This window comes from Sciurus carolinensis, chromosome 1 (genome assembly GCF_902686445.1).
Source record: "Sciurus carolinensis chromosome 1, mSciCar1.2, whole genome shotgun sequence".
Lineage (NCBI taxonomy): Eukaryota > Metazoa > Chordata > Mammalia > Rodentia > Sciuridae > Sciurus > Sciurus carolinensis.
In genome coordinates, this window is record NC_062213.1 from 162891018 (window position 1) to 162903953 (window position 12936).

General features: G+C 40.3%; 1 protein-coding gene across 3 annotated transcripts in view; it reads left to right on the forward strand.

The window, feature by feature from the left end:
• Window positions 1-1710: 1710 nt before the first annotated feature.
• Window positions 1711-12936, forward strand: part of Dab1 (DAB adaptor protein 1) — an 872128-nt gene continuing 860902 nt past the window's right edge. For all 3 annotated transcript variants that reach the window (XM_047566521.1, XM_047566531.1, XM_047566538.1), the window contains exon 1: window positions 1711-1819. The gene's annotated coding sequence lies outside the window, so the exon portion shown is untranslated. The remainder of the gene's footprint in view (window positions 1820-12936) is intronic.

Genomic DNA, 12936 nt, shown 5'->3' on the forward strand with positions numbered 1-12936 from the left:
CCTTTCACCTGAGCCTGGAAGAAGACGTGGATTTTCTCCAGATGGACAATTATGAATGGAGGCAGTTGCAGGAGGGGAAAACAGTATGAGTAAAGGTGCTGGGTGGGGAGAATCTTTGATCCCTTTAAGAATGTATAAACCTGCTTTCAGAGATACGTGTATGTACATGGGAGTCATTACTCTGTTGTTAATTGAGTGTTTACTATGTACCAAGTACTACTATTAGTACTGGACGAGTATTTAATCTTTCACTCTCATTACAGCTTTTATTAGCTACTATTTCCCTCACTATTCATGAGCTGATGAATGTAGAATGTACTAGTAAGTGGAAGAGCCAGCATTTCAATCTAGGATATCTTGGTTCCAGAGCTCTTAACAACTTTGCAATGTGACCTCTTGTCTATAACATAGAGGCGAGAATCCATTCTTCCCTGGCTTTGAGGTGCAGGAAACAAATGTTGTCAGCATAGGGTATTTCTCTGGGAAAAAGACATGAATGACTTTGATGAAGACAGAGCCATTTCTGGAACTTTGCTGTTGAATGTGTAGGATGCTCTGTATGTTCTCTTCTGTACAAACACCAGTGAGCAGGAAAGGGCGTGTAGTGTGGGAAAAATAACCATTGGTTGGGGCGTGGGACACTAGTGTGGAAATAGAGTGGGAGATAAACATTATAACCCATGCCAGTCAATGGAGACCTTTTCCATAGGGCACTTGGGATCCAAGGACAGGTTGAAGCAAGTGACTGCTAAAATCTGTTGAGTTACAAACTCTGCCTTGGGCGACTCTTTGAGAGAGGAGTGGGGATCTGATTTAAAGTGTATTATTAAGGCAAAGGTCACTGATGGTGGTAAACCAGGTTACCTAGTAAGGACCTGGACTGAAACAGTGACCTTGGGAGTAGAGAGAGGGGGGTCAACCCAAGACAGGGTCGACAGGACTTAGTGTCCAATTACATAGGAAGAGAAACGTCAGGACTGGCACCCATTTCCGTCTTCACAGATTACTTATTTCCTCGCTTGGCTGGAGAACTAGATCTCTGTAGAGAAAGGGTATCTAAGGTTGGGGCAGAAGCAATGCACTTGTCTCCTTTTTCTGTGGAGAGAAAGCTGGAAGTGTCACTTAGTGATATGTACCCATGATGCGAGCCCAGATCTCCCCTCCCTTCCCCCTTAAGGAGAAAAATTATTTTGCTCATAACTTTGATGAGCTTGATGAATGTTCGGATATCATCCCAAGCACGCAAACCACCCAGGCGCTGGGGAAATTATTAATATTTTACTGGTGGACTTGGTTGAGCAAACACAATAAAAACAGGCTCAGTGTCATTGCACACTGGAAAAGCAGATGGCAGTCGAGCAAAGCTGCACCCGGCAGTTTGAAATTTCAAATGAAATCAATTTGGAGCCTTGTTGGTGCCTCAGGCAAGATTTCCCCTCACATGAAGGAGACAGGAGAGGTGAGTCCTTTACTTCTGGGCTGTTGAATGGTGTACTGATTTCTATCTGGCCAGGTGGCCTGAGAGCTGCAAGGGAAATGGGCTGCTTCAGACACGAGTTCCCAAGTGCAATCCTGGGAACCAGAAAACCAGAGCAGCCCTTGCTGGATCGCTACGCTCTCATCGACCCAGTCCATGTGGTCTGAGGCCCCGCGCCCACTATTGTAAGGCCTCATCTGAGGGCTCACTGCTGGATTTGGCCTTGCCAGGAAGTGTGCCCAGGGCAGGGACTCAGGGACAGCGACCCAACTGGAGCAAAGAAGTCCTTGGCCTTGAAATAACTGAACAGTTCTCAGAATTATTTCTAACTGCCGTCAGAAGGTAAGAATGAATTAGCAGTTGTCTTTGGAGTCCTTAAGCTTTTCCACCATTTTTAGTATGATGGACTGGCCAGCTTGGTTTTTATCCATTAAATCCATTACTTTTTTTCTCTGCAAGCCAGTGATGCGAGTTCATCTAGACCAACATTTCTCAACTCTGGCTGCGTATCATAATCATCTAGGAAATTTTGTAATAATGCATTTCATCAGACTCTACCCTTAGAGATTCCAGTGTAGTGAATCGAGGATGTAGTTCTCAGATATATGCAGCACAGCACCTGAGACATGATGAGCAGTCAGACTTCTATTGAATAAACAACAAATTGAATAATTTTTAGATCCCTGTGGAATTACTCTGCTATATTCTTGCACATTTCTGTTTCCTTGACATCAAGGACCCTTCTCTTCTCATTTCTTCCTTCCAACTTAAGTCACTTTTGTCCTTTAGGACACAAATCACATGTTGTCTGTTTTTAAATATGACCTCATCAGCCTGGCAGTCTCTCTCACCCTCCTGCCTGTATGCTCACTGCCCTGTTGTGACATGTGCCATCTTGGGTTGTAGTGGTCTGCTTTGGTGATTGTCTTAGTGTGGGCAAATCACCAAAGATAAGTTTCTCATGGTTCTGGAGGCTGGAAAGTCCAAGATCAAGATGCCTACAAATTCAGTGCCTGATGAGCACTTTCTCATTTTGCTTTCTCATTTTGCTGATGACTGGTTTCTTATTGTGTTCTCACATCAGCAGGGGATGGAGGAAGTGGTGGGGAGAAAGCTTTCTCCTAGATTTTTATGAGGGCATTATTCCTGCCCCTGAGGGTTCTAGTCTCATGACTTAATTGATCACACAGTGATTCACCTCCTAACACCATCACATTGGGGGTTAGGATTTCAACAAATGAATTTGGAAGAACACAAACATGCTGTTGATGCTGGAGAGGTGAGAAACTGTGAGCTGTTTAAGAGCTAGAACTAGGTCCTTAAATCCCCAATCTATATGCCCATTCCAGAACTAGGTACTAAGTAGGCACTCAGGAAATGGTACTTTTGTTTGAATAATAATTACTATATATGTATATAATAGGAAAAGATCAATGTGTGGAATATTTGTATATGTGGTATTTTTAACAAATAGATAGGCAGCCACATATGTATGTATGCAATGACTCTGTAGAAGATTTATGTGGAAGGTATTTGTGTGGTGGGTCTATATGCAGGAGATTTGCATGTCACCTAGGTTTTAGGTTAGTGGTTTTCTATCATATCTACTTAGCAAATCACTTAGGGACCTTTTTTTCAGTAGAAAAATCATGGGTCCCTACTTCCTGGAAATGTCTAAAATGGCGCCCAAGATTCAGTATTTTTAAGATCCTCACATACAACTCAGAGTTCTAACAAAAATTGAGAGCCATTCATGAAATTGATAAGTGTTTGTTGGGTGCTCACCATATACTAACACTGATGTGGACTCCAGGGAGACTTTAGTAAATATGATATAGTCACTGCCCTGGTTTGGCACTTTTATTTGAATGAGGGGACATAGGTTAAAAGAAAATTGACAAACACCCAAAATGTTACAATGGCACTTAATATTGTAAAAATAAATAAGTAAAATGGGGTAAAGAAATGGAGAGTGATTGGGGTGTGACTGGGGTCGTCTAGGAAGCTCTCTCTGAGGAGATGACATCTGAGCTGAAGTCTAAATAATGAGGAGACAAGTCAAATGAAAAGCCATAGATGGGAAAGAAGATCAGCAACCACAAGCCATGAGACAAGTAAGCCTGGCAAGAAAGAAGCCTAGATAGAGTGCCTGGGCTTAAGAGGAGGAGAGGCTGGGTGAGATGGAGTCGGAGAGGGAAGAAGAGGTCAGATCATAGGAAATGGTAAGGAATTTGGATTTATACTGAAAAACTGAGAGAGCATGTTGGGAGTGCTTACAAAAGAATGAAATGATCCCACTGAGGATTTTAAAGGACTGCATTGACTATCATCTGGACAAGTTGTTGTAGAGGTATGAATGGCAGAAGACAGTGTGGAGACTCATGTAGTCATTGGGAAAGAAACGATAGTAACCTGGAGGCTGGCAGTAGAGGTAGAGGGAAGTGAACGCTTTGGGCATATTTTGGAAATAGACCATCAGGACTTGTTAAAGGACTTAGGTCTTGAGAGGAAGCAAGGATTACACCGATTGTGTTTGTGTGTTGGAGTCACAGGATGGATGAGAATGTCAGTTTTAGGCTATGTATAAGAGTTTCCAGTTCTACATAATTATGAGCTTTGTGTACTAAGAGCTGATGTATGTTTGATGTCGCCACAGAACGCAGGCATGTAAATTGGGTATTTAGGAGAGATATTTTTTGCAATGACTTCCCATGACTGCTGTCACAAATCTGGCAGCTTAAAACGACAGAAATTTATTCTGACTGTTCTCAATACCAGAAGTCAGAAATCAGGGTCACTGGGCCTAAATCAAGGTACTTACTGCCAGGGCCACACTGCCTCTGGAGACTCTGAGGACGAATTTGTTCCTTACCTATTTCAGTTTCTGGTGTGGCTGGCATGCCTTGACTTGTAGCCACATCACTCCAGTCTTCAAGACCAGCATCTGCAAATCTCCCTTTGCCCTGTCTTTTGGGTAAATCTCTGTGTTACATCTCCCTGTAACTCTCTCTTATTAGGACACTTGTGATTGTTTTTGGGACCCATATAGATAATCCAGAATATTCATCCCATCTCAAGATTCCCAACTTAATCACTTCTGCAAAGACCCTTTTTCCAAATAAGGCAATAGCTACAGTTTCCAGGATTGGACTTGTGCACATCAGAGCACATACCTTTTAGAGAAATACACAGCATGTAGGGTAACTGTGTGTGTGTTTATGTGTGCACACACTCAGGAACACATGTACTGACTGTCTAGGGCTATTTGTGAATATGAGGGTCTCTTTCTGTGGCCCACTCGAAGGACATCTCTCCTATGTCCTCACACCAAGGAATTCTGCCAGTCACTTGTTTATCCCTCAGAAAGTGCAGATAAATAGCATAGGTCTTCCTAATTTTCCTGCCAAAACCAGATCAGATCCAGAAGCTATCTCTTGATTGATAGGGCTGGTTATGGTTACTTATGCACTTTAGATGGTCTATTTTAATTTAAAAAGTGTTTTGGAGTTGTTTTCCGAAATGTAAGCTTAGAAAGCTCCCTACCTATAAAGTAAAAAATGATGTACCCTCCCCTGGTTGCTGTAAGAACAAGTTCTATAGTGTTAGTATCTATTGCTTGAGAACTATTCACTAATAAAAAGTTAATATGAATTTGCTTATGCTTTTGAAGGAGGTTTACTTTATTAATCACAATGTTATTTACTTACACTGAAAAATACTCCTCTATGGATGTACTTGGCATAGGATTTCAGGCATTGCATTTCAGTTGATGGATAATGTTTAGTGTATATACGGATCCGTGACACTTTGAATAAATATAAACCCCCTTTGGGAGGTATTGTAGTGGAAATGGGATTCCTAACTAGTGCCCCACATGCCCAAGTTGACTGTCACATGTGCCTGATTTGACTGTTTTTTTTTTTTTTTTTTTAATTGAATAAAGAAAACAACACCTTCACACTCACATGTGGGGCTCCCAGCTCCATCACTCACAATGATCAAACTTATCTGTTACACTCTTTTACAACCTACCTGGCCCCTGAAAGCATTTGATTTGTGATCCTTAATAGAAAAAAACTACATACCTTTGAAAAATGCAGCTCTCTCCCATTTGTAAAGTACATCGGTTTCTCTGGCCTCTTTTTAACATTATAACCTCCTGGAAATCCCCAGGGTAGTGATGGAACATTCCGGTCTTAAAGACAATGGCTTGCCTGACATTACCAAGCTTAAAAGTGGACTTGCTAGAACTGGAATCGAGGCCTCTTGTTTCTTAGAAGGTGCCTGAATGCTAAAGTTAGAAGTTGCTATTATACCTGGACAGTCATCAACATCAGACCTGGTGAAAAAGTAGCAAACAGCAGACCCTCAACAAGGGCAAGGTAGAAAATCTTCCCACCTTAGCTCAAGACCCTCATAAAGTGGGTCCAGTAACATACAGGAAAGCAGATTAGGGAGACTATGAACAATACTTTTTTTTTTTAAGTCAAGGGAGAAAACTGGAATTATTGAAGATAGCAAAAAGTCAAATAAAGCACAACTAAACAAGCCAGAAGATCCAAGTTTTGCCTTCTTTATGCATAGACAAAGCCACCCCCAGAATAACTGCCTTGTTTTGTTTTTCATGTGTAAATGGGGGTAATGATGTAAGACCCACCTCCCTGGGTCATGAAAACAATACAATGCTTAGTGTCTCTATGATATGAGTGAAGTCCAGAAGGTGTTCAGATATATTTTTTAGTGGGGAATTAATTTTCAATCTATTTCTTATCTTTCATATAGAAAATTGTGGATTTCTAGGAGGACACTAGATTTCTGTGACAGGTCTCAAAGAAACAGATAATTTGAAAATTACATGGTGAATTTCCAGAAAGTTTACTGGACCAGGCATCTAAGCTATTCTACTCCTGATGGATGAACAGTTGCAACAGTTTATTGCAGGCAGTTAGATGCTGGGAGGTTGGATTTGAAATGGAGTGACCATGGGCTTTGAATTCAAAAGGAGTGTATTCCTTGTCCATGATGTTTTAAGTTACCAGCTTTCTTTAGTGTCTTCTGGATAATCTATTGATTTTCACTAAATCTTCTCCAGAGGTTATAGGTTACCAGCAATAGCAGTTTTCTTCAAGTGCTGTTGGTATCCTTGTCTCATACTCTGGATTCTAGAATTAATTGTGGCTTCAAAATATCTCAGCAATGAATCTTGGGAAAATCTTTGAAGGACATGGTGGGCTGTGATGGGGGTAGGAGAGCAAAGTTGCTATTCCTGCTGCAGGGGTTTGTGGGTAATCACTTTGGCTGGCTAACCCTCTGTGGAGAGGTATAGGGGCCGTTCTGATGTTCTCCACCCATGCTTTTTTGGCTGTTTCTGAAGCAAAGCTCTCTTATCTCTATTTGGGATCCATTTTTCTTTGCACTTTTAGAATTTATTGTCAGTAACCTCTGTCATGGCCTATCCAGGCTGCTATAACACACTGTAAACAAAATAAATTTATTTGTCACAATTCTGGAGGCTGGACATTCAAGATCAATGCCTACCAGATTTGGTGTCTGGCGAAGGCCTGCTTTCTTGTTCATAGATGGTATACCATCTTACCCTATCCTCACATGGTAGAAAGGGTGGAAAGCTCTTTGGGGGTCTCTTTGTTTTATCTTATTACTGTTCACTAAAGGCTCTACTCCCATTCAAAAAGCTCTACCTTCATAACCTAATCTCTTATCAGAAACTCCACGTCTTAACATAATACAATGGGGATTAGGATTTCAGCATATGAATTTGGGGGGAATTCAAGTATTCAGTTTTTACAACACTCAAATCACAAAACTGATGTAACATGGAAGGATATTAAATCCCCAATTAATCAGAACCTAACCAGGCAGAAAGGTAACTAGGTAGAATATTGCTCTCAGAGTGCTATATGATGATTGCTGAGTTGTTTCCAAGAATCAAATGAAATAGCATATTTTAAAGCACTTCATACTTTTGTACCTGAAGAATCAGTTTACAACTTACCTTTGTCTAAGCACTCCTTTTTAATACCACCAAGAAGTTTTGTGAGGCATGGTAATAACTTTGGAATCTGTTATTTGAGAAAGGATATGATGACTTAAAGCTATAGTGGATAATATAGTGTCACTTTTAAATCAATGAGGATGTTAAGTACATACAAATATTATATGAACAAGCATACATGAATTAACATTTATGGAACTATCTACATATGTCTGAAAAATGTTAATTCATATATTGGCAAGACATATTTTTTTCAATTTACAGACAATACTTGATGGTTGTACAGATTCTGGAACACCATAAAAATGTCATGGTTCTTCCAGGCTCTGTTACTCACTGGCTGAGAAATATTGGATTCTTAAATTAGTTTTGCAAACTCTTTGAAAAGTGAATATTCATATTTGTAATGCGTATGATGATTAGGTACCCTGACTATTCAATCTTTTCTTCAATTATTCCAGTTAAACAAAATGATGCTGAAAGGTTTGAGAATTTATGTCATTGCTTTGCTTCTGATTTGCCAACAATTCAACAGTATACAAATGACACAAATTTATGGAGTTAGGAGAAGTCCTACAATGCAGTGGATGAATTAAGAGAGAATTAGATCCCTATCTGGGAGTGGTGACACATGGATGCAATTCTAATGACTTGGGAGACTGAGATAAGAGGATTGCCAAGTTTGAGGCCAGCTTTAGCAACTCAGTGAGACCCTATTTCAAAATTAAAAATTAAAATTGCCTGGGGATGTAGCTCAGTGGTTCAATCCCCAGTACAAAAAACAAAACCAACAAACTAAGAACCTAGATCCCTGGCTGAGTTTGTTCCATTGTTTCCAAACTGTGTGTTCTTGAGGAAATTCAGCATTCTAAGCCTCAGTATTCTCATTCAAAGAAATGGGCATGAAAACACTCAGCTGAGCATGGTTGTGAGGCTCTGCATATTAAAGCTGTGTAACAAATGCTTGGAAGCTGTATTCTAACCCAACCCACGTTTTACTGACATGAAAATTGAGGGTCAGAAAGACTGGTACTAAAGGGTACAAAAAACAAACACACACGCACACACACAAACAAAACTTGTGCGTATCAGGGCAAAGATGCACGACACACGCATCTGCTTCCTACCACATTTTCAAAGCTCGGACTTTCTGCTTCTTATCCTCAAAACAGTCATGCCAATTTTGTAGGCTGGAGTTGGCAATGTACCGACAGACAGAGGTTCGTTTTTAAAAAAGATAAGAGAACAGCTGGCAGCATCTTTTATCCAGATCTCAGAATGGTGTTTAGTAAGTGCTTCTTATCCTACAAACTCAAATGGTGGGGTTTTGCTCCCTGTGCCTTCCCCGATTCTCTTGCCCCTTGGAAAGCCTTGTGGTTTACAGCTAATTAAAGAGGGATAGAAGAAAATTATACCTCTGTTGATGCTATTGTCTTAATCTATCTCAAAAGCTCCTTAATAGCAAGGCAAGAAGCAGTGGACTGAGAGGAGTTCTCAGTGACAGAGAGGGCACAGGGGACCCTAGAGTGATTTCCATGAGCCCACCATCATTTCAGTAAGTGACTTTTATACTTCTGTTGTTAAAGATTCACACGTGTGCCCTTTCCGATGCTACCCCAGCATCTGCGCATCCTAGGAGAGTAGGAGCCTCAGAGGAGAATAAAATACCACTTATAGGGTGTATTTATTATGTGTCTGTTACTGTGTTTTCCTCTTCATCATTTAATTACCACAACAAACTTGTGCCCCCATTTTATATAGGAAAATACCAAAACTTTGAGAAATTAAGATCACACTGCTAGTAAATGTCAGAACTGGGATTCAAAATCACATTTTTGTCACCACCATTATCACCAGCGTTATTACTATGATTCACTATCTTCCTGGAAAGATCTAACATTTATCGAGCACTTACTCTGAGTTGAACCCTCTTCTGAGTGCTTTGAATATGTTAACGTATATAAATTATACTTTATTTAATCAGTTAATTCCTCACAAAACCCTGTAAAGCAGGCACTACTATTACCTCCATTACTTCTTAAGGTGCTACAGCTGGTCACCCAGTTGAATTTCAGTGTCTGTAGTCTTAACCACACTGTGGTCTAAATCCAAATCAAGTATCTTTTGACTTCTCTTGCTTAGTTAGGGCTTTCAGGACTGGTGGGCCTTTGGGGAACCCATGGGAACAAGGGAGGCACATTTTGTTGAGTCATTATGGTGACACATATGTGGATCAAATTCAGGTATTATGAGGTTAAAATCTTCCAGGTATTATGGTAGTGGCCATCCCAGCTTTGGTAGCGGATGGTATAGTGGACAATACTAGGTTCAGTTGAAGATCAGGCAGGTAAGATTAGGAGTCTTCTGGGTTCCTTGCTGTTTAAAAAAGTGAGACCTACTTGCTTAACCTGATATAATGGAGTGACCAAGTGACAACTTATAAGGAAAGGCTTACAGTAATCTACACCTAGGGACAGTGCTAATTAACAAGAGGTGGGCAGGATGTTGAGATCAGCAGTAGGATGGCTCTAGCACAACTGTGCTTCACACAATGCTGACCTGTGTGCTGTGTAGTTGGCTCTGTCTTCAAGCAGAAACCTTTGAAGTTTAGCATTCTCGGGTGCCTGTGCACACTTTCACAAATTTTTTAAAATTATATTTTATTGTGTTAAAAATATTTAACATGAGATCTGCACTCTTATTTGTTTTTTTTTTTTTCAGTGCTGGGTATTGAACCCAGGGCTTTGTGTTTGTGAAGCAAGCACTCTACCAACTGAGCTATATCCTCAGCCCCGTTCAGAGAGATCTGCTCTCTTAACAAATGTTCAAGTGCACAATACAGTATTGTCAATGTGCAATGTTTGGCATGTGTGTGAAAGGATGTTCAATATCACTAATCAATAGGGCAATGTGAATCAAGACCACAAGATGAATAAGCTCTTGACATTCTTGCCCTAGACTTTAAAAAGTGGTTCTTAACCTTTTCAGTATATGTACTCTTTTGAATGAGACAGACATCATTACCCTATGTAATATTGTGTGTGATTACACAAATGGTATGAATCTACATTGTGTATGACCATAGCAACGAAATGATGTACCCCATTTGTGTACAATGAATCAAAATGCAGTCTGTAAAAATAAAAAATAATTTTTAAAAAAGTAGTTGAAATTGATACACAAGATCCCCAGAAAAACTAGAAATGTGAACATGCACAAAACATTTGCATAAATTTTAGATGATTAAAATATTTCCTTGGCATACAAGTTCAGGACTCTGTTTCAGTTAAATATTGTTATATAGGAAATTACCCCAGAGAGCTTGCCTAGCATGTGTGAGGCACTGGGTTCGTCAGCACCACATATAAATAAATGAATAAAATAAAGGTCTATCAACATCTAAAAAAAATTAAGAAAAAAGAAATTACCCCAAGACATAGTGGCCTCAAACAACAATATATTATTTCCCATGATTCTGTGGGTGGACAGGGAAGTTCCTCTGCTGGTATTCCAGACTCACTCGGACAGCTGCCTACAGATGGAGGGGGCTGAGCAGAGATTTCCAAGATGGCTTCACTCCCATGCCTAAAAGGTGCTGCTGGATGTTGACTGGGGCTCCTCAGTTCTTCTCTATGTGGCATCTTATCCTCCAGGTCAATGTCTTCTTTAATAGTGGCAATGTGGCGATGTTTTTTCTTTTCAAGCCTAGTCTCCAGAATTCACAAAGTGTCAGTTCTCCTATAATCTAGTGGTCAAAATAAGTAACAAACCAGCCCAGATTCAGGAGGTCCAGCTCATCATGAAAGAAGCTGCAAGGAATGTTCAGCCCTACTTAATTTATCACAGCCTCCTTAAAATAACTGGGCAAGCTAGGCCACAGTGAGCAGTCCATGCCTCCCTAGCTCATTCCTTCTTGTAACACTGCTGCATTTTGAATGTTCCCTCTATTGTAATACTAATCCATTTATGCATTGAGTAAGCAATTATCGAAGATCATTTGTGAACTAGGCAAGGTGCCAATTCTTTTTATTTTTCATTTACATTAGCTCATTATGTTATTATAACAATTTATCAAATTTTATCATACCCTCCTATTTAAAAATGAAGACCCTCTCTCAAAGATGGTGAAGAAATCTGCCTCAACACACATCGTCAGCACATGGTGGTCTTCCACATTAGTGGTCCATTTATCGTGTGCAGGGGATCTTCTGCATTATAGCTCTCCACTTACCTTCTGCCCCTAAATAGTGTGAGTTCCCTGAGGTCAAGGCTGTGCATTTCTCCTTTGTGCATTAGTAGTTCATAGAACACTGATGGTGGTTTGCAGGTTCTTAGTTAATGCTGTTGGATGGAGAATGAATGGATTTCCATAAGGTGGATGCTGCTTCTTTATTCTGTAAGCATCTCCAGTTTGTTCTCTAAGCCCTTCTGGCTGAGAATCATGCAATTGACAATAAAAATCACTGACCTTTATCAAAAGCTTACTACATTCCAGAGATTAAAATTATTATGCATGTTTATTTCACATATCCTTACCACCTATGAGGTATCTATTATCATATGTTTAAATTTTTTTAGTATTTTTTGTAGTGCTGGGGATGGAATTCAGGGCCTTGAACATGCTAGGCAAGTGCTTTACCACTTAGCCCCAGCCCCAGCCCCAGCCCCAGCCTGGTGCTATCATTGATTTTACCTATGAAAAGCCAAGGGGTTAGAGAATAGGACTAGATTGCCCAAGGTGATACACCCACTAAGTGACAGAGCATAGCTTAAGCTCTAGACACTGACTCCTCAGGCCATGTTCTTGGTGATGCTTGATTCAATTCATACCACACTGTTGCCCTTCTGCATTCTTCTCTAGAAGAAAAGGTTCTTCTAGAACCTTTCACGTGAAAGAAAATGTACCCATGAGATACACTTCCCCCCTCCTACCACAGGAAAAAGAAGGAAACTCAACGCTGTCCTTGTTCTGGATCCACAGAGTCTTCCCAGTCTATGTCCCTTCTTGCCTTCCTGTGACTCTGCCTCTGACACAGTGTTTCCTCTTCCTGTGGTGTGGCCTCTACCATCCTGCCATGTCCCTCTGTCTTTGCTGATGATGCAGCCTTAAGTTTCCACACACTGGAATTCTCAGTCTTTATGACTAGCTAAAATGACTCTTTTTTGGTAAAACCTTCATTTCTCCAGTTGCCACGATTCCTCAAGGTTTCCCCAGAAATAATGCATGGATTTACTTTGCCAGAGTTCACTCCAGTTCACAATTTACATGCCTGTCTTCCACAGGGAGGAACTTCCTCTCCCCATTTCTTCTTTCTTCTCTTTTCCAATTACTTTCAGTTTTCTGTTTAGTCTTAGACCCTCTATTATAGCCTATGACTATAGAAATAACTAGGACATAAATCTTGCCCTCAGGAAACTCACAGAGAAGATATTGAATAAGCATTAA